The sequence below is a fragment of the Magnolia sinica genome, chromosome 1 (assembly GCF_029962835.1).
Source record: "Magnolia sinica isolate HGM2019 chromosome 1, MsV1, whole genome shotgun sequence".
Taxonomy (NCBI): Eukaryota; Viridiplantae; Streptophyta; class Magnoliopsida; order Magnoliales; family Magnoliaceae; genus Magnolia; species Magnolia sinica.
In genome coordinates, this window is record NC_080573.1 from 137,628,373 (window position 1) to 137,652,672 (window position 24,300).

Genomic DNA, 24,300 nt, shown 5'->3' on the forward strand with positions numbered 1-24,300 from the left:
CCGGAGTGAAGAGTGTGAGAACGGTGAGAAATTAAATATGATTTTATAAAATCTAAGTCGTGTTGCTTGCGCGACGATTTTAAGCAATCTGACCGTTGGATTCTGACCCAATTTCACCTTTAGATCAGGGAAGATGGCCCAGGCATGTCATAGTGCTTGTGGACCTGATCGAGTTTCGGTGACCGTTGAATTGAGTGTGGTCCGCCACGGCTGATCTGTAAATCTGATCGGTACGAAAACTCAGCCTGACCTAGATCCATGGTCAGTGAGCTTAAGTCCGACCGCACGTGGAGAAAGGACCACCGGAAGTGTTCCGTTGGATCGAGAGAGGCCTGATTTGGTTATAACCTAAGTATACCTTGGCCCTGGGGTTATTTTCATTAATGTTAGGCCTATATATAGACCTTAAAACCCTCACTCTCTTTTCCATACGAATTTCCTAACCCTAGCTAAGAAAGAGAGGGGAAAAGAGAGAAAGTGAGAGAGAAGTTGGTGAATCATCTTAAGATTCTTTCTTGATACACTACATCCTTAAACCATCACTTTTGAATCGTTATTCCGACGATTCTAAGTTCATGCTTGGGTAAGTTAACCTAACCCTAATCTGTTTAGAGCTTAGAATAGTCTATATGTTGTTGTAGCTCATTTCTATTCTTGCCTTAGGTTATCTAGTCGCCGTTGACGAAGACATATCGTCTGAATCAGTTCGGTGCGCTTTTTCTGGTTTAAGGTGCGGACTATATTCGTATAGGTTATGGTTTTCAAGGCTTTCAATGTCAGATAATGGTTTATTGTTGTTATGGATGCAATTTCACATGCCAAATGCTATGTTTATCTTGCGTTCCTGATACGTATGTGTTATATTGAGATTTGTATATTTTATGTGTATGTAGGAAGTACCGTATACGTATAAAATATGAACATGTATTTGCCATGATTAATTGTCATGTATTTGTACTAGTTGTATGTGTGTCAACTCCTTGGCAAATTGAATTGTCCAAATGCGTGTATTCTAACATACGTCATGTATTTGAACTATAGTCTAAGTGTTTGTAGAAATGTTTGAATGGGCTAATGTGTAATACATTATCCTATTTGCGGGCGTTGAGAAGAGATTCTCAACTCTCCTATTTGGTGTGTATGATTTCTTACATTTAATTTACATTCCTTGTTCTTTAAGTTCAAGCACTACTTATGTTGAAATCCATGTTAAGTGATATTCTTCAAAGGCTCACATACTGTGTGATTTGAATTATTGTTCCATTACTGTTCTAAATTGTATATGCATATCTGTTGTAATGGAATGTGTTTGGGACTATAAAATAGTCCAGGAAATCGGTAATCGGCCTTGAGTTCGTGGCTAAGGTTGCTTTCGCCATGAAGGACGTGATTTGATGAACCCGAGTCGTATTAGAGTTGTCGGCAGTGGTTTGGCCACACGGAGTGTTTGCACACTCTATGTCGTTCAACCCAACGTGCGCTCGTGCTAGTCAAGTTCGTCAAGTAACCCGATTGTCCGATGTATGTTCACCATGTATGGACGCTATTATTTGAATCTATGGTACCAAACTTACCGATGAAATCTCGTTAACCGTTGTACTTTGATCCGCTAAGACTCATGAGCCGGACATGGTCGTATGGAACACCGTGGTCGAGCTGTCGGCCTACGCTGGGGTGACGAGCCTCCTCGTAGTGTCCAGTGAGCACACCAGACTCGTGAGCCGATTATGGTGGTATGTGACACTATATTCGTGCTGTCGGCCTACATTGATTGGTGACGAGCCCTCTGTAGTGACCTCGAGCATACCTGGATACTGCATTAGGGCGACGAGCCTTAGAGTAGTAACGAAGGTATGATAGGCGTGCATTGATTGGTGACGAGCCCTTTGTAGCGACCTAGAACCATATGATCGTATGAGATGCCTAGGATTGACGACCCTAGAATGGATCACCGTTGGGAATTAATATGAGGAAGGTACCTTGGCTTCCCAATCTTGCTGTATGAAAAGGACTAATAACAACTTGTAATCATGTTCATGCACCGCATTTGCATATGCGTCATGTTCATGCACCGCATTTGCATATGCGTGGAAGTCGTTGGCATTGCGGGAGGATGTCATGCGTAACGTGAGATGAAGACGCTGAGGGAGTAAGGCGAGGGCATGCATCATTTATACATACATCTTTACACTAACAAGAGTACTTAGGACATGTTTGATTGTTCTGCTTTATCATTACTGCTTGATTGAATTGATAACATGTTAACCTTTGCTTTATTGTTCCACTGAGTTGATCACTCACTCCTACGTTCTGGGGCGGTGTTTAAACACCAACCAGACTCTGTCTTAGATGCAGATGTTGATGCGACTCCTGAGGCAGAGCAGGAGTTCGAGGATGATGAGGCCGCGTTTTCTTTTATGCAGTTCTCAGGCGGGTTCTTGTGAGCCATGTCCTGATGTGTGGAAATTCTGGGTTTTCTTTTGGGGAATAGATGAAATTTCATTTTTGATGCTTGTAATTTGAATATAAACACTTGTAAGTATGACCCGGCATGTATGCGTATTTCAGGGACTTGCACATGTACACTTATATTTCTTTAAGTCTTCCGCTTACGTCTTTCACTTATCCATGAATTATGTTTGCAGTTTGGCTTAATCTATTCCATGTTTTATGTACTCATACAGACAACATACATCCATCATTAAATATGTTGCATAAGTGATGTTTTGAAACTCAGGAGCTGAGTTATGCTCGACCCCCGAATTTCAGGGCGTTACATTTGCCCTAAAAGGATCATTATATTTTCATGGGTGCTTTGGCTAGGGTCATTCCCGAAAGGATCGGCACGGGTGCTCTACCCTGGGTGATTCCCTAAAAGGATCAAAACACACGGGTGCTCTGTCCTGGGTATTTACCATAAAAGTCTATTCATCATGTGCTCTGCCGAGGCTCATTTCCTAAAAGGATCAACACCGGTGCTCTATCGAGGGTCATTCCCTAAAAGGATCAACACATATGGGTGCTTTGCTGTGGATTAAACTAAAAAGAGTTTTAAATTATTGTATTGTATTATTTTGTTATTCTGAAATACAAATTGTTATTATTATCATGTAAAATGCCAATTTAATACTCATAATTGATCATATTTATTTTATTGAGTTGTATTGGTGTTAACATAAAGTTTTCAATTTTGGGAAGGATGTGACCCTACGAGCCTCGTGCTCACACTCGTATAGATTATTTTGTAGGATTTGTATATGAAGAATCAATTGGGCAACATTGAGGACTTTTATTCTTATTAATTAAAATTCAATGTATATTGTTATTATTTATTTTTTTGTGTCAATGTAATTAAATATTCAAGGATTAATTAGTGGACAATATTTAATGATAATGATTAGTATCATTTTAGTTGCTCTGATTGCCTTGAAAATGCATGAATAATATGGGTTGCGATGTATATTTCTTTAAATACAACTCATAGTCCTGAAATTAGGGTTCGAGCCTGGCCAACTTGGGTTCTGATTTTCGGGGTGTGACAGATTAGTATCAGAGCCTAGGTTGTAGATTCTAACTGAGGACCTAGGTTGTGTTTTAAATTAGTGATCCAAACATAAAGTCATTTGCTTTTATGATAGGAAAAATAAAAATATATATTTAAAAACCGCTTGCATCTATGTTGAAATCAAATATGATCTTATTTAGGCTTGACATTGAACTAATAACTCAAAATTGAACCTTAAGGAAGTTTTAAGAATTTTTAGCCTACTATGATAAGTTGGACGGCAATAGTACGTAGAAAACATATGAATTGTAAAAATCATAACTAATTAATTATAGCTCTATTTAAGGTGATTCAAAATCTCAGTCATAGATTAACAAGTGTAGTTTTATAAAAAAATAATATAAAAAATATAATTATAGGTTTCTCATATATCGATTTTAATTTATATGTATACTAGTCATAAATCGTCCGAATTTTAAGATTTTTTGTAAATTCTGGATTAAGCTGAAATTTTATAGTTTTATAATAAACTAATAGATGCATCGTTATAAAAAGGTTTTAAACCAATCCGATAGTTAAAAATACTAGAAACATTAGTAGAAACAATATCTTCAGAATCTGAATTCTTTTTTGCACAACAACCTTGGTACATATCACAGCTCTTATTTTCTTGATATTCATGTGTAAGTCTTTTAGATCATCTAATCTTCCTTGAAATCCTACAAAATCTTCAACATACTAATTAAAATATATATATATAATAAAATAAAATAAAATTAGACCAATCCAATGTTTGAAACTATTCAATGTATCAAATGGAACAGTACCTTCAACATCAGAAATTTTTGCACTTCAACTTCAATATATATCCCAGCACCGTCCTTGTTGAACCATCACGTATACCAACTCCAGCCACCAAATCCTTCCTTGGAAATCGAATAAATCTTTTGTGAAACACATTTTCAACCGATCATATATTGTACTTGTAAATGACTTAAGTTATGTCACTATATCATGAACGCTTGACCCGATGCCTTTAGAGTGGATCACTTGCAGATAGAGTAGGTAGGACCTAAAGTATTTTTAAGTTGCTTTGGTTATACCGACCATGATCACACTTCTACATCACTACTGTTAAAATCCTTTTATAACTGTGGATATGAAGACCATGTTGTATGTTTATACGCGACCTCTTTTTCTTCACTAATCGTAAAATCAGGGACCACCTAAGCAAGTCTATAGGCCACCTCCACAGAATGGGTTGTCATCCGTGTAACAAAGATCTGCATTGCACTCTTCAGCGCAACCATCATCTCGAGATCACCTCCATCATATTTTTAAAAGTGTTATGGTCGTAACTGAGGTCACAACAGTAAAGACACCCACAAGACATCTCAAGATCACACCAATCATCCCACAACAGATCTAATGAATAGGAAGTGGATATCACCGATCCTCGCACTGGTAACCACAACACTTGAGGTTAGCCACAACATTCAAAATCGCAACCATAGCGCTTGAAGACTCTACCGCAGGAACGGGTTCTCCACGACCGTATTAAGTATCTTAGCAACAACATCCGTTGTACACGTTACATTATAGTCATATTAAGGACCGCGTTGACAATCCCAACAATTACATCAACAATGACAACAGTGGTAACATCATAGGTCTGCACAACGCTCATGTCAGCCCAAGGATACATTACCACACCACCAAAGGAGGAGCAAATTTCAACACTCGGGTATGTCAGCCACCACTTAAGAGAATGACAAAACTAGAGAAAATGCCAACGCAAGCACCGCCAATTGCATACACTCCATGAGATTCGACAACAAACGTTATTGTAGTAAATTTTAGGGACAAAATTTTGTTAAGGGGGGTAGAATGTAACATCAATTTTTTTAACGGAAGGTGTCCCAAACCCCATTGTTTCTTACGATGTGGCCCACTTGAACCTTGGATCAGCCTCATTTTTGGGCCCTTGCCCTAAATTGACCCAACAAGATGGATGGACGGAGTGGATTTTCCACGCCATCTTAGTGGGACCCACCATGTTTTTTTGAAAAAAATAAGAAAAGAAAAGAAAAGAAGAAGGTGACGTGCTGTTGCACATCACTCCTCTCACCATAACCAACCCCATCTCCCACTTCTCTCTCCCTTCTTCTTCGGCCAGCGCTCGCACGACTCGAGCTATGACTATCAACCATTCTTCATGTTGGAACCCATAGCATAATTCATACTGTCTATTATGTTCGGACTTTAAAGTAATCCCATCCGTTGAAAACTCTCCCCCACGATCCGTGTAAAACCCTTATAACCTGATCTTAGCCACTCCTACCTCTCCATCCAATGGTTATAAATCTTTCAACGCCTCATGTTTCAAATAACCAATCAAATTCACCCATAGATCCATTTTGCAGTCTTCTTCTTTTATTTCTTCAAACCGTTTGCTTTAGTTGCAACCTCCAACTCTTTAAATGCTTTAAGAGCTTTCTCCAGCGTCAAAAGTCAGGGGCATCAATGGTGAGAGAGAGAGAGAGAAAGAGAGAGAGAGAGAGAGAGAGAGAGAGAGAGAGAGAGAGAAACCTCAATAGTTATTGAATCATTGAGTTGCAGGTTTTCATGACCAGTTGTGGGACGTGATCTAGAGAAAGTAACTGAGAAGGAAAGACATAACAGGCAAGAATAGAAGAATAAGAAAAGAGGGAGAAGAAGAGAAGAAACGAGAAAAAAGATAGGAGAAAATCACCGCTGAATCGACTCATCGAGTCGACCCATCGACTCTTCACATTCAAACAAATTCTAAGTTTAATCCAAGCCTTGTATGCGATCCCTGACAGGTAGACTATCCTCTAACCCATTTAATTCAAAATAGTACTCTAGTTAGGGTTAATGCTATTGATTCATTGAGTCAACTCAATGAGTCATTAGGTTGAGTACTTAGATTTTGGCTGGAAAATAGAAACGATAGTTTAATCTATGTATGACCAACAATTGTAATTTCATGACAAATGACTTCATCAATTTACATACAAACTATAAAGAGTCACGCTAAGTCACTTATGTATAATGCGTTCAACTGAGTCGAACTGGAGCAGAGTCGGATTGTCGACACGTTAAGACTAATCATACATCAAATTCTATTACACTAAATCAGGTAGGTGATCTTCTCAATTGAAAATTTTACGTTAACATATAAATTGAATTGATTATTTGTTATATATTTAATTTATTTGATTATTATCATTACTTGCATATTATTTTATTTGATTCTTAATTGCATATTATAGAGGTAATTTATTTGAGTTATTAACTAACTTCAATTAATTATCGTTATGTGCTTAAATTGTAATTATTTTCTTATTATCAGATGATGTATAATGTATTTGAATTTACAGATACTCTACCCCAAAAGGATCGCCATGTTCTTTGTTTATGGGTGGTCTGCTCTAAAAGAATCATTATATTTTCATGGGTACTCTGCTCAGGGTCATTCCCGAAAGGATCGGCACGGTACGGGTGCTCTGCCCAGGGTCATTCCCGAAAGGATTGGCACGGGTGCTCTGCTCAGGGTCATTCCCGAAAGGATTGGCACGGGTGCTCTGCCCTGGGTGATTCTCTAAAAGGATCAACACACACAGGTGCTCTGCCCAGGGTATTTACCCTAAAAGTTTATTCACCAGGTGCTCTGCCGATGGTTATTCCTTAAAAGGATCAACACCGGTGCTTTGCCGAGGGTCCTTCCCTAAAAAGATCAACACACACGGGTGTTCTGCCCTATATTAAACTAAAAAGGATTTTAGATGACTGTATTATCTTATTTTGTTATTATGAAATACAAATTGTTATTATTATCATGTAAACTGCCGATTTAATATTCATAATTGATCATATTTATTTTATTGAATTGTATTGGTGTTAACATAAAATTTTTAATTTTGGGAAGAATGTAACCCTACGAGCCGTCGTGTTCACACCCGCATAGATTATTTTGAAGGATTTGTATATGAAGAATCAATTGGACAACATAGAAGACTTTTATCATTATTAATTAAAATTCAATGTATGTTGTTATTATTTATTTATTTTTTGTCAATGTAATTAAAGATTCAAGGATTAATTAGTGGATAATATTTAATGACAATGATTAATATCATTTTAGTTGCTCTGATTGTCTTGAAAATGCATGAATAGTGTGGGTTGCGATGTATATTTCTATAAATATAACTCACGGTCCTGAAATTCGAGTTCAGGCCTGGCCAACTTGGGTTCCTATTTTCGGGGCATGACACTGGTCCTACTTAATTGTCGCCACATTCATTTGCAGTGAAGCTACGCATGTGGTGGCACCTAGATGCAGCCTTATACTCACATTTGGATTAGCAACATCACACGTGACAACAGGCCATAGCCGTACAGGTATTGTCTGTCCACGCATTTCTTTCTTTCTTTCTTTGCAAATGCAAGTAGCTGCTTACTCTAATAATTATAAGTAGGCAAGAATTTCACAGAGGACCTTCAGCCGTAGCCTTTTTTTGAAAAAAAAGAAAAGAATAAAGAATAAACAAAGAAACAAAAGCTCTTGGAGGACTGAAAGTTATACTGCTCCTGGATGCAACATTAAACTTGGACTGTCCATCTGATCAATCCAGACACTCCAGTGGGGCGCACTACACATCTCATAGGCTACCATGAAAAATTCAGGTGTTCGGAAGATCCAACCCATCCATGAGTTGGCCTTCTTCTGCTAGCAATCCATTTTCCAAACACATGGTTCTGATGATTGTGGTCGCCTGATGGAAGTAATTATTTAGGACCATAACTGATCCATAACAGTGACCAACAAATAGACGGCTTGAATTCTTTCTTATTCTTTTATGAACAATCTTGCCCACCTATTTACAGGCCTTTGATCGGGTGGTTAGAGCCATCCAATGGATTTTTATTTTTTTTGCATGGGTGGCACATGAAAGGTGTGACCCACGTAACAGATGGTACATATCAATCAATCAAAATTTCCAAGTGTACCTAAGCAACTAGGAGTAAATTAGTTAAAGTAGTTAAAGTGCCACGAGCGCATTGGAGCATTTCGATACAAAGCACTCAATGAGAAATGAAAGATTGGAAAAATGGAATTTTTCTTGGAGGAAAAGGATTCCTAATAAAATAGCTTCCATGAAAACCATGACTCATCACCAAACCTACTCACCAAGCACACCTAACACTACAACTGAGTCATTATTTCTGCAACTGCCGTGGAATATATGAGCTCAACCGTGAGGACATCACATGTGGGCCACACATCTCTATATTTGATAAGCGTCTAATAGAAGGATCACAGACATCATGGTATTACACAATAGAAATAGTAAATGGGTAAAAAAGGACTTAATTAACCCTCTCGACACGTCATGTGTAGTAGAGGATGTAGGGACCAGAGAGAATGGCTTTGGTCACACGTGGGGTCCGCCGACCCTTTTTTAGCCCGATTGAGGCTAAGCTAAATGGATAGCAAGGGTCGGGCTAAACATAGTGGACCACACAATAGGAAACAGTTGGGATAATGAAGCCCACCATTTAAATCTTCTTATGGTTTACTGTAATGTTTATTTGTCATTTAATCCATTCATAAGGTGATTTGACCAGGATAAAAGGAAACACAAATATCAGCTCCCCCTAAGTCCCCAGGAAGTTTTTAATGGTGAGTGTTTGTCATGTGGTGTGATTCATTTGAGCTTTGAAACTGCCTCATGTATGGGTTTATGCTTCGAAAATGAGCTGGTGAAATGGATGTAACACATATAATATGGTGGGCTCGATGAGAGTTGGTGCCATCCGCTATATTAGTTGATATGAAATAATTAATCACTTGCTTTAAAAGCTTGAATTGATAGAGCAACTCGAATCCATCACTTTATCTCATATCTCAGGCCTTACATCTGAGTCAGGACTTCGGCCGAACCCCCCTCGTGGGGCCCACATCACATGAGTATCACCTCACATGAGCCACCCACCTCACATAGGTAGGGCCCGCATCACACGGGCCACTCACCCCAAGTGTACCCCTACACAGGTCATCTCACTCGAGCCCAGTGTGAAGATGCTCTTGCATTACTAGTCCAGTATTCCATTCTTAAACCTGAGTTGAGTGCTATCTAATCCAATTGCAGCTAAATAGGTCTGCTCAGGTTATGTCAGGTTGGTTGAGTCCAATCCAAGTTCAGCTAAATAAGTCTGGTAAGGTCAAGCTTGGTCCTGAAGATTTTAAATGGATGGGATTGGGTCAGACGGAAATGAGTCATGGAGTTTTTAGCCCATTTAGTAAACTAAATGGGTGGGACCCAGGTACATAGCCAATCATCCCATCAACTCAGTAGGTGGGCCACGCCTGAACGTTTAGCCAAACTAGGGGCTACCGATTCTGATATCAAGGCCCTCACCAAGGACTGTACCAGCCTGAAATGTTGTAGTTAATTTACTTTTCCGGTGCTGATTTGTACAGCCGTAAGGCCCTCACCACAGGCACTTTTCTAGTAGCGCACGTTCGCCAGACATATGAGCCTTGCATGAGATGGGTCTTTCTACAGTGGGGCCCACGTGATGAGTAAACCGGGCTGATATATGGCCAAGGGCATCTAAACAATGTAACAAACTTGTACATGCACGTGACATGTTTGCAGTTGAAGTGACGTGGAGGTGGGGAATATGGTACGGTGGTACCGTACCCTATCAAAACCAGATTGATAGATGATGGCTCATGGCTCTGTGCTTGGAGTAACACAACAGTAATTTCTTTTCTATCTTTAGTAACAGTGTATGCAACTTCCAATCCACACCGTCCATCCAATTTGTAGGTTCATATTGCATGCACTAAGAAAAACGAGCCCATTTGTTTTTTAAAGGCCACAATAGTACAGGAACATAAAAATCAGGCATATTCAGAGCTCATGTGGGCCATTCACATGAAACAGTGACGATTGAACGCCTGATATTGACACGAGTTTTGTATAAGGATGACGTTTGTTCCTAATGTTTATAAACATCATTGTCAGCTCCAGAAATGTTTGGACGGTGCGGTGGAGGCCGACATTTCCTTCCCTCTGTTTCATTTGTGGTAGCTCACTAGAGTTTTGATTCTGGCCTATCTTTAAAATCCTATACTATTTTGGTCTTTCAATTGTGGTAGCCTACTGGATTTTTGATTCTGCCGATCTCTAAAATCCTATTATATTTTGGTCTTTAAAAACAGATTGATGGGGGTGGATTTGTCATAGACATTTCTCTGGGCCACAGAAGGGGCCCGGCCACATGCAATTGGCTCTCTAAAAGAAGACCTAAAACTTAAGTGGGTCACACCATAAGAAATGGTGGGATAGAAATCCCCACTTATGAAACTTTCTTAGGGCCCACCATACCACCTGACTTGTTCATAAAGTGATTCTTAATGAGAATGAAGGAAAATTGCAAATATGATCAGCCTAACCTAAAACTTTCATGGTCTCATACCATAACGAATGTTTCAACTGTTGGCATTTAATTGCTTTTGGTTTCTGTGTTGTAACCAACTTGAGTTTTAGATTTTTCTTTTACAAATTTTTACTACAAAACTCCACCAAGATCTGGATTTTACCAAATGGTGCCAAAAGAATTTGATACTGTCATGAGTGCTTTTTAAAAGAAGAAATTACATTATTATCCTCTATTTTTTCTTTACAATAAAGTGAAGAATTAATAATTGTGGGCCCAATTGCTATGTATCTCAACTTATCTAATATAAAGACTGACATTATTATTAGAAGAACTATAAGTATTGCAGATTCAATCGTAATGTAGGCCAATCTATTAAAAATAATATGCATCATTCACAGTATTCCAATTCAAGCATGGCCCATCTGATTATCTAATCTGCCTGATGTTTTAGTCATGTTCTCACCATGGTTGGGTGCATATGTTGGGTGAGTTAGATGTTATACCCATACCAGATGGGCCCCACAAGTATTGACTTTCACTACATTTTAAAGAAAATAATTAAAAGAGAATATTAATAGGCAAGTCCCATTAGAACACACAAAAATCAGCCTGACCAGAATTTTACATGGCCTTGCAAAGGTTTTAACAATGGGAGTTTCAATTTCCATTGTCTCATGTGGTGTGGCCCACTTAAGTTTTGAATTTACTTGATTTTGTAACTTTGAGTCACGACATTAGTTGATTACATGTGGACATTACAATGGCCCGACAAAAGCTTTTTGTTGCACGGGTTCCCTGTGATAATTAAAGGAATTTGTGTCCTTTGTAAGGCAGAGCCCCCACATGGTCCTTGGAGCTAGAGGTACCGAGACTTGTTCAAACTTCATATTTTTGAAAAGTAAAGTATAATCTGCTCAATGCTTGAAATACGGAATATTTTAAGAGAGAGGTTTGTCAGAAGACCTCCCAACATATTGCAATGTTTGCCAATTTGGCCTTCCAGATCATCTTTCTAAGATCGGAGCCATTTATACAAGGGGCCTCAACATGTGTGGTAATGATGTAGAGTGGGTTGCAAACAGTTTCCTGGCTAAAATGGATCAGAAAAGGCCCGATCGGAAATGGAGGTAATCCGGACTGTCAGAACTTAAAATGGATGTATCTCACAAACCGGAATGAGTTATCGCACCTACCATATATTTTGGGGTAGGACGTGCAAGCTACTTTAGCCACCTAACCCCGCCATACCAGGTTGCCCATGCTGAATTTGCAAAATACCATCGGGTCGATGGTCGAACTCTTATTTTATTTTTGTTTTTACTATTTTTAATAGGTTTTAGTTTCAATGTAACTCTTCATCCGTTGGGCTTTAGGAGCTGTGCCAACATGAAAAGTGCTTAGAATAACTAGGAGAACATCATGGTTCGACTAAATAGGACATTTAAAACTATTTTTGGCCGAAAACCATGCGCACTAGTAAACATCATGACTATCTATAAATAGTGAGTTTACTATTTATAGTAAGTTGCAAATTCTAGGAGTTTTAGTTGTAGTTTGATTATGAAACTTCTCCCATGGCTTAATATCCCTATTTAAAGGGTCGTGAACTCATTTATTTCAATCATTAATCAAATTATGAATTTTTTAGAATTTATTTCTATTTTTCTTGTTCTTTTCCTCGTGGGTGGATTCGAGGGTTGCGAACTCGTAATGATTATTTCCTTATGTATTTACTGCACTCTTCCCTATATTTGATTTGATTGGATACAAAAATTGAAAAGGCTGCAAAATAATTGTGAGTCCCACCTGATGCATGTCGCTTATCTAAACTGTTCATCCATTATGTTAGCTAAATTTATCACATGAGCCAAAAAGTGAGGCATATCCAAAGCTCTAGTGAACCACACCACAGAAAAAAGTGAATTAAACACTTACCGTTAAAAACTTCTAAGGGCCACTGTTTCTTTTGGTGTGGGCCACTTGAGTGTTGGATCTATATAATTTTTTGGCTCATGTCTCAAAATGTTGTGGTAAAACGGATGGACGGAACAGATATTTCATACACCTCACCGTGAGCTCCAAAAATTTTAAGTAGCACTTTTGAACCGGTTTTCATCAATACCAGAATTCCCAAAAATTTTCAAATGGGAGAAAGTGTCATAATTACCCATTTATTGGGTATTTATACTTGCATTGAAAAATCGAATAGGCCCTTAAGGAAGACGGTGATCGACCTCATCACATTTATCCCAGGTCAGGTAGATGCACAATAAATACAATTTATTAAATTGAACTGTCTCAACCGTTTGAAATTTAGGTCTTTTACTTTGGATATGGAGGGTCCCCATAGACTTTATCTAATCAAAAAGCTGAAATACTCTAATACATTGTTCTGAAACCCCCATCCAAAGGGAGTACCATTACATGGTTTGAGTCATTGAGAAAACTCAATTCCAATGGAGAAAGTCCCATGTATAATATTGCACTTTTAAAAACATATGTTCTAGAGCAAACCTCTCCATGAGAGATACAAAATACTTTTTTGTTTTGTGTAAATGGATTTAAACATTTTTTTCAGAACAAAAGGAAAGAAATAAAATATTACTCAAAAATAAGAACTTTGAGGGATAATTAAAAAGAATTTTGTGCTTGTTGGACAAATCTTTGAGGAGCAAGGACTAAACACTCCTTCCATCATATTTTGAGAATTAGCCATCCTCTTTATAAATTTCAAATTCAACAAACCCTCAATCTAGAAAAATATTTCTAATTAATTTTCCAATCATTAGTTGTTTTATAATTTTTTTTATTTTTTTAAATTTTATCCCCAACCTTTTAACAAGCAAAAGTACCTCAAGCAAAATGATGTATTAATTAGGCAACTCCATCCATCTATTGGGCAGCTTAGGTTAGGACATGATCTAAAAAATCAGACAAATTCAAAACTCAACTTTAACCACGTCACAAAAAATGATGGTAATTGAACGCCCACCATTAAAACCTTATTGGGCCCACAAAAGTTTTGGATAGGATATGGTACAATACAGCCACCCACATCGTATCTTAGATGGTGATATCAACCCTTCATATTCTCGATACTATGTTAGGCAGGTGATGACATTATAATCACATTATCCTAATCTTTAATTCTTGGATTTGAATATAAGCCATTTAAATTTTATTTTTTAAGCATTTTAAATTTATTTTTATATGTAATCACTTGCTTGATAGATGTTTCTAAGGATGGCTCGTGTAGCATGAAATCGCTTTGATCATCATCTAAAATGCAATTGGAGTGAAAATTCCATCCCATATCGTGGCTATGGTATATGAGCTTGCTCCCTGCCATAATAGAACTCATTCTCATTCGTTCGCCTTGTCATCTCTTCGCGCAAGAGGATATGAATACTTAGAATTGGGCATTGAGTCGAGTCAGATTGAGTTGGGGCTGACTCGACTCAATTCAGTTTTGAAATAGACTTGACCCGAACTTGACCGACTCAGTACTGAGTCCAGCATGTCGGACCCAATTCAAGTCGGAATCTAGCTTGGATTAATCTGGACCGAGTTTGACCTAGTCACAAGTACCGAGTCAGCACTGAGTCGCGTTGGGTGTAGCGGGTGTCCACGGGTTGAAATCACAACTTAAAACCTATGTGCACTTGCCAAAATTATAGTATCTCTATCAGCTATAGGATGATAAGTTAATAGAGTTTGAACGGGTGAATGAACAACCAAACTCCAATCCTAAACCCTAACTTTAGAAGCCTAAATTCTATGAACCTCAGTCCTAGACTTTAAACTTGGCCCATTTAACGCAGTCAACCCAATTAGCCTAACCCTAAACCCTAGGAACTTAAAACCCTATAGCCCTGAGTCAACTTAATGGGTCAACTCACCCGGTCAGCCTACCCAACCTTATAACCTAGTCAACTCACCTAATTAAGTCCAAAAATAAGCCCAAAACCAAGCACGATCGGATAAAATAGCTGAAACCTCAAAGCAGCAACCCTTATAGCAGAGCCTCCACACACTTGGTGAATGTTGTGGATTTCTCCTTCTTTGAACCTTAAGTGTGCGGTTTGAGGTGTGTTTACTCCGATGCCCATCTCCATACCTGAAATTACACTTTTACCACCTTATCCAACTCATGAAATGATGTCATGTGACAATCTTCAATCTCAGTTATTCAAACACCTTTTGCCCCTAGGATCATCTGGAATTACTAGAAAATCAGTGTTGAAAACTATAAATAGCCCTCCTCCCATTACCATTTCACACACATCAAGCATTAGGAAGCCTTCTCATTTCAGAGAGCTCACCCATTAGCCTTAACCATCCTTCCACCAAGGAGAGGGAGAGAGAGAGAGAGAGACAGAGAGAGAGCTCATCCCCAGTTTAGCCTAGTCTAGCTGGAGTTTAAGCCTCCAGAGGTACCTAAGTTCAAATCTGAGCTACGCAATCAAACATTACAACACTACCGTTCATCCAACAGTTTCAGCCTATATCGATTTTATCAAATCAGCGTATTATCATCGTGCAACATTTATTCCCTTCTCAACCACCCTGCTCCTCATACGCATCAGCACCATAGTGCATTTTTATTATTTTCACACATCTGATTGGCCGGCGTATGCTCTGTGGCTTGCCGATATAATCAGATATTTCCCATCAGAAACCTTAACCAGTTAGCTATTGTTTTAACATATCTGTTGCATTCCATCGTTTTCCATCGTATCTGACTGGATTATGTATGCTCTAAGACCTACCAATACAATCATAATAGGTCCACCATAAACTTTGGCCAGCTAGCCATTGTTTTACCATAAACATCCCAAAGATACACCCTGCATTTGATTGTTTCAAACGTATGCTATGTAGCTTATCAATATTATTAGAACCTGCCCATCAAAAATTCAGATCAATCAAACACATCTATTATTACATCGTATTACATTTTTTGCACGTGAGATCTACCCTTATTCTTCATAAATTGGTAAGATCTTGTGAAGTAAAGATCGTACATTTGTATGAGAAGAAAGGTATACATACACCTTAGAATCTTTGGAACATAAATTCATGAGTCATTTTAGAGTTAAGAATCTTTAGGTTTTCAATCTTAAGCGTTTCTACGGGCTCTAATTGATTGTAGAATTGAAATAATTATTTAGTGGCGACTTTGGTCAAATATCACATCCTTTACTCTCATCACAAAAGCCCTCGAGCGAGGCAACCAAGTTGAAAAAAGAGAGTAAATGTCCTATATCCTTGGGGAATCTGCCCTCCAGCATATCTAAAACGTCATATTATACACAAATCGAGTTTTGGATCAAGTCGAGTCAATGCTGAGTTAGATTTTCAGATTGAGTCGAATCAAGTTATTACGTGACCTGAACTCAACTTGGTTTGAGTTTGGATTGAACAAAGTTTACTCAATTAAGATCAAGTGGGATGAGTCAAGTTTGCCGAGTCAAATTTGCCGAGTCAAGTTGTCCCGCGCTCAGCTCTTTTTTTTTTTGGTTAGCTTATCTATACACACCCATGCCAGTACACACACTCCATGTGATCGATACCAAGACCTCAAGTGTTGAAACGAGGTATCTCCACTCAGTCTCCAATTGAGCTATCGATCTACGTGTATAACAACTGCATGGAACACACGCAATCTTGTAAGGCCCATTGTATATATAAAATCCCCTCTATCCATCAGGTTCTATCATTGATATTAGAATTTGGGGTAAAAAAGTAAACACCCATGTCACTACACACACTCCATGTGATCGATACCAAGACCTCAAGTGTTGAAACGAGGTATCTCCACTCGGTCTCTAGTTGAGCTATCAATCTAGGTGTATAACAACGGCATGGAACACACGCAATCTTATAAGGCCCATTGTATATATAAAATCCACTCCATCCATCAGGTTCTATAGTTGATATTAGAACTTGGGGTAAAAAAGTAAACAAGATTCATAACTAAGGAGGGGCACAACACTTGAAGCACAAGATTCATAACTAAGGTAGGGCACAACACCTGAAGCAATGGGGATAGGATGCCTTCCAAGGGTTTGTATGTGTGGCCACCATAGTGCATATCTTTACATCAAAACCATTGATCAGGTGTAACTCATAAGAACAAAATGAATATAGAAAAATAAGTGCGATCCAAATAGTAGACGGGCCACATCCATGTGACCCAAGCACTGATTTTCCTGGGCGCGGATCATCTACTGACAGGTTGAGTAGTGAGACCACTACTGAAGTGACGTCACCAATGGGCCCCACCATGATGTACGTTTTGTATCCAATCCATCTGGAGAGATCAGTTTATGGTAAAATCCACACAATGAGTCATATCCAAAGCTCCAGTGGACCCCACCATGACACCACCATTAAAAACTTCTAAAGGCCACAAAAGTTTACGATCAAGTTGATATTTGTGTTTTCCCTTCTTTAATGTCTTTGTTAACTTTTGAACAGGCTTGATTTTGAAAAAAAACATCACCATGGTGGGCCTTAAGAAGGTTTCAACGGTGGGCATCAATCTTCCCACTACTTTCTGTGGTGGGGTCCACTAAAGATTTGTATATGCCTCGTTCTCCTGGTCATGCTTTAAAATAATATCTCCAAATGAATGGACGCTGTGGACATACATCATATTAGGGTCCACAGAACTAGGTGACGTCACTTCAGCAGCGAGTCACTCTACTCAACCTATTTGTATCCAATCAGCGTCCGATTTTACCAGGTGATCTCACGGTGGGGCCAAACCCATTGGATTGGGTGCAATTACCTTGAAATCCATGACAACACCATCATTACCTTGAAATCCATGCCATCCACCCTGATACCATTCAATCCCTTCCACTCCACCCGGCCAAACGGGCCCTAATAGGCTGGAAGACATCCACTTGTTGGACCAAAACCTTGTGGTCCAACCGGCTGTAATCGAGACATCTTTAAATGCTATGGCAAAAAATACTATTAATAGTGAAAATTAAATACACCGCATTATTATATTATTAGAACGGCATTATTATATTATTAGAATATGAATAACGGTTACATGCGCCAAAAGACCCGTACGCGGATTAGCTACTCTCAGTTTGAGTAGCGAGAAGTGACGTCACCAATTTCTGTGGTCCCCACCATGACCTATATATTGTGTCCGCACGGTCCATCCATTTGGAGAGATCATTTCGGGGCATGTGACAAATAATGAGGCTGATCCAAAGGTGGAGCACAGAAAATAATGGGAAAAGTAACGCCAACCGTTGAAACTTTTTTAAGGCCCAACATGATGTTTATCTGAGATCCAACTTGTTCATAAGTTAAGACCGGCATGAAAGAAGGAAAAAACAAATATCAGCTTGATCGAAAACTTTTGTGGCCCTTAAGAGTTTTTAATGGTGGGCGTCACTCTCCCCACTGTTTTCTGTGGTGGGGTCCACTCGAGCTTCGGATCTAACTCATTATTTGGCTCGTTCCTTAAAATGATCTTTCCAAATGGACGGACGGTGTAGATACAAAACATACATCATGGTGGGCCCATAGAACTCGGTGACGTCGCTTCAGTTGCGAGTCTCGCTACTCAACCTGTCAGTAGCTAAGCCACGTCCTCTGGCCGTTACCATCCATCGGTCTTGAACTTGTGCCCAGCTGAGGGGCGCCTCTGATCTTATTCTTATAAACACGTGTGAAGAGGACACCAATTGCTCGGCTGGCGTGTGGCAGCGCCCACAATCCCTCAAACAGGACGTGACAAAAGTACAGCTGTATCCCACGATGCCATTACCGCACTACGGGTATTACATTACGGTATTGCCCCTCGGACGTGAATTGCTTGTCCACCCGCCTAAGTTTATATGTACGTGGGACGCGCCTTGATGTCCGTGTGAAATCCACTCCGTCCATCAGTTTCTAAAGATCACCTTATGATTTGAGTCAAAATATGAAGTAGATCCATAACTCAAGTGGGACACACAATGGGAAACATTAGAGATAGAAATGCCTACCGTTGAAATATTCCTGGGGCCCACGATGTTTATTTGCCGTCGAAAACCTTTACAAGAATATTCCCAGTGGGATGGACCGTAAACATAAATATTAGCCTGATACAAAACTTTTGTTCCCCCACAAAATTTCCAACGGTGTGCATTTCATTCCCAATGTTTCCAATCGTGTGGCCCACTTGAGTTTTTGATTTTCCTACTTTATAAGCATTTGTAATGAAGTGGGCCTTTCGAAACTGATGGACGGAATGGATGTAACAAGAACATCACAGTGGGCCCCACAAAGCTTCCGCTTACAGTAGACGGGGGCACTTGGCGATTCGCATCCCTCTATTATTTAAGTCAGGGATACGAGAAACCGAGATGGTTTGGATCGTCAATTTCAAGCGATATCTCATACCTAACGTGATTTTTGGCGGTATTATCGATTCGAGAGAGCTCTTGCCTACCGCGCCTAGGAACGGTTTTGGTCCAGACCGGCGCAATCGTGAGACCCAAGGGCTCACCGGGCTCAATCTCGACGCTGAAAATTTTGGCTGGGCTAGTCCGGTCTGAAAATTGATTATTCTGTATTTTCCATTTGAATGTTCCAGATCCGTCCATTGATGGAATGGCCACGTATGCACGTGTAACATATGACACAAGTACACATCATTGAACTAAAATGATAAAGTCACGTCTAACTTGAAAATTGATTGGACCAAGCTTGTCCAACGGGTCAAGCAAGCCGAGCTTAGCCGGCTACCCCATACCTACTGGCGTCACTTTCTCTGACGTGAGGAAATGATTTAACATCTATGAAAACCACCCCACCTTGGGTGGATCATTTAGGCTATCCAAAAAAAATCACTTTAATTCACAAAAGCGGGCCACCCATAAATTTATACCTTAGACCTTTGATTCATATGGGCCACTTGATTTATTGGAATTCCAGGATTTTCGAGTAATTCTTTCATCATGATCAGGCGCATCCAGTGAATATATTAGAGGGCACGTAAACAATTAAACGTGCGTTACACAGAACTAATGATAGTGGTCCAATCCAAGCTTTTTCCTTGGCCCACGTCTATTCAGGACAGCGGGTTATAGTAACTAAGACCATCTGAATGCTGTGGTGGTAGTGATTATACACACAAATCACATTCATCCATTATTGATACAAGTTGAACTGTCTGAGTTGTCCAATCAGTAATTATTAGCATGGAGCCCACCAACGCATGTCACTGTGTAGGAGAAAGGGGCTTATCACTATCAGCCCTTGCCAGGTGTCAATGAAAATATGTAACATGCCTTAATAACCCTTGACATCACTTGATGAAAATGTAACAAGTCGGCATCCGTTGCACCCTTACGGTGAAAGCGACATCATTTAAGAAAATACATATTTCAGAAGGTAGCAGATTGGTGTATAATGCTTTTTTATTGCGCAATGTGGATTGCTACATCCTACTTTCTTATTCACGGTGAACGGCTTCCTTTGACAAAAAGCTAGGTGAGGCTCATTATGACGTTGGTAAGATGTCCACCTTATTCAACTGTTTTACTAAGTTATGTTAGAATACGGGCCAAAAAGAAAACAGATCCAAAGCTCAGGTAAGCTGCACGAGAGAAAATCGTGAGGATTGAAAGTTTTGAAGCAGGTTGAAAAATGGATACCTCAAATATATGTTAAAAGATGGACCATTGATTGATTGGTAGCCTGAAAGTTATTGAATATATATATATATATAACTCTCTTGTTGACAAGTTGACTTGACCGATTGAAGCGTTTCAATGGGCCAACGGGTTACATAATTTTACACATTTTAGCACAATTTATTTTTATTTCTGTTTTTACTTAAATATATAGGTGTAAATGGTATTAGGGTGAATGCTAGATGTTCATAAGGCGTTGAGAAAGTTTTGAAGAGATAAAAAGTTAGGGAATATTTTTGGGGCTTTGAATCAATAATGTTTCATTTCATATAATTTTATTATTCATATTGCATTAGTACTTTGTATTATGATCTTTTTTCACAATGATTATTCTCGAAATTGTTGGGAGTCTACCACCGGGGCAAGAGTAATGATCCAGTATAAATGACATATGATCATCACAATGAAACTTCGAAAGATTTAGACACTAATCTTTACCTATTCACTTTTTTCTATTTATGCAATTCATTTGAGATTTGGATTTGTCTCATTTTCATGGCTTACAACCTAACATGATCTGAGAGAATAGATGGGTGGATGTGTCACAAACATTGCAGTAAGCCCCATTTAGCTTTGGGTCACAAGAAGTTCATGTGAAAGGCGGCCTTCCAAAAATACTTAATTATCTACAAAAAAAACTAACTGATAAGATCATTTGACTGATGAATTTTTAAAAATTAAACAACCTTTATAAGGCCCAATGGATGGACTGATCGATTATTCCATCCACATGCACCACGTCTTGCGCTGTCCCTTTGAGAAGAGGAGAGATTGCGTTCCGCTATATATATATATATATATATATATATATATATATAGAGAGAGAGAGAGAGAGAGAGAGAGAGAGAGAGAGAGAGAGAGAGAGAGAGTCATGCTCCCCTGGGCATGTGCGCACCTTTGCACATGTGTCATGGGTGTCTAATCTGAACGGTCCATGTGATGCGGAATCCCATGAAACCCAATGTAACAAATTTTCACCCTGATCTAAAATTCTGGTGGGCCATAGCAAAGAGAAATGCAAATCAAGGGAGGAAATTGTTTTCATTTTTCATGGCCTATCAAAGTTTTAGATCAAAGTAAAACTTGGTCCCCGGGGGGTTTCACGAGGTGCTTCTTCACATGAACAGTTCAGATTTTGGATCCACATCACGTATGATGGGTTCTCAAAAAAGTTCGTATGTAGTACGTACGAACTGGTTCGCAGGTGAGCGTTTCCGTGCACACACACACTGGAATGCAGATATCCTGTTCGACGGCTTGAGTCTTTGTTCGAGCTTATCAGGATCTAATTTATGAATCTTACAGTCGCAATTACACAGTTGCGCACGTGTAAGAGGGACACACGTCAGAGATCCAAGTATCCAATCGTTCATCAGGTGGGCCCCCTTAATCCAGTGTCACTTGGTGCAGAAGTAGGGCACAAAAATAAGGATGCGGAATAGGTACAACCAAACTGTCACGAGCTCGGAACAGGTGAGGGTTTTGAGGGCCCCACTGTGATTTATGGGTTTATCAACACTGACCATACATTTTTCCTAATCATTTTGGGGCATAGGCCTAAAAATAAGGCAGATCAAAGTCTTCTACTGCTCCAAGAAGTTTTCAATGGTATATGTTTAATTCCCACGGTGTCCCATTTAATCCTTACATCTGCCTCATTTTTTACCTTATAACCTAAAATAATATGGAAAAATGGATGGACGGTGTTGATAAATCCATACATTATGGTGGCCCCTCAGAGCACCCGCGTTTGTCCGAGCTCAGACAACGGGATAGTACCTAATCCATGCCCAAAAAGTAGAGGTTTGCGAATTGTACTTAGGGGCGTGTTTGAGCGTGGCATTGGGAAGGATTAGGTGGGATGGGAAAAACATAATTATTACCCGAGGGATTGTCCCACGTTAGCATGAGATAAGCTTAATTCCGTGCTTTGTTTGTATTACGGTGGTACATTGAATGGATATACCCACCATTATTTGAAACTATTGAGAATAACATACATTTGTTATATCTAAACCGTTCATTTGTTTTGTAACCTCATTTTATGGCATGAGCTTAAAAATGACGCCGATCCAAAACTTATGTGGCCCCAAAGAAGTTTTCAACGGTAAGTATTCAATCCTCATTGCTTTCTATGGTGGGGTCCATTTGAGCTTTAGATCTGCTTGATTTTTTGGCACATGCTCTAAAATGATCTCGAAAAATGGGTGGAAGGTGTGGATCTAGCCCATACATCAATGTGGGACCTACACAACTTATTAATATTGAGTGAAATTAGCACAGAATCCAATGCAATTCCATCTTATCTAATTCCAAACTTTTCCATTCTTTCCAACATGGAGCGGCATCGGCACAGGATCAGATGAATCCCATCCCATCTAATCCCTTCTAGTCCCACTGCTATTAGATGGGCTTAGGCAGGATGGAATTCATCTAGCCCTTGCCGATTCCACTTCTTGTTTGGGAAGAATGGAAAAGCTGGGAATGGAAGAATTAGATTAGATGGGGCTGCATTGGGTCCCATTCCACTCCATGTTTGGGAAGAGTGGAAACGCTTGGAATTGGATTAGATGGAGCTGCATTGGGTCTTATGCTAATTTCACTCAATGTTAGCAAGCTGCGTAGGTCCCACCATGATGTGTGGGCTATATCCACACTGTCCACCCATTTTTAGAGATTATTTTAGAGCATGGGCAAAAAAATCAGGTAAATCTAAAGCTAAGTAGACCCTCCCATAGAAAGTAACAGGGATTGGATACTTACCATTGAAAACTACTTTAGGGGCACATATAAGTTTTGGATTTACCTTAGCTATATGCTCATGCCATAAAATGAGGTTACAAAACAAATGAACAGTTTAGATATAACACGTGTTATTCTCAGTCGTTCAAATGATGGTGGGTATATCCATTCAATGCACCACCGAGCTACTAACAAAGCAGGGCATTAATCTTATCTCATGGCAACAGGGGCAATTCCTGTCATGGGTAATAATTATGTTTTTTTTTTTTTAATCCCATCCCACATAATCCCTTCTAATCCCACCGCCCAAACACGCCTAAGGAGATGTGCCAACCGCCAATGAGAAGGATGCGGATTTTGCCCTAACAATGTGATGTATGGGTATTATCCACACCGCCCATCCATTTTCCCCTGACATTTTACTATATAGGACGAAACTTTAGGTAGATCCAAGGTTCAAGTGGAGCACACCACAGGATGAAGCGATGATAATAATCACCGTTGAAACTTTTCTAAGATCCACCGTTATGTTTATTTTCCATTCAACCTGTTCATAAAGTTACATAAACATGATGAACAGAAAACACAAATATCAGCTCGATCCAAAACTTACGTGGCCCAATAATTTTTCAACAGGGAGAGTGTAATCCCCGCCGTGTATCCCATCTCTATCTTGGCTCTGCCTCAGCTTTGGGCTTATATCCTAAGGGCCTGTTTGGCCAGGCAGATCCCACTGTATTAGGTGGGATGGGATCGGCAGATAGGCATGACGAGCCAAACAGATCCGGTGAACTTGTCCCGGGATATGAGCAATCCCATGGATCTTAAGACAATCCACTGACATCACCATCATTACCTTAAAATTGATCCTAT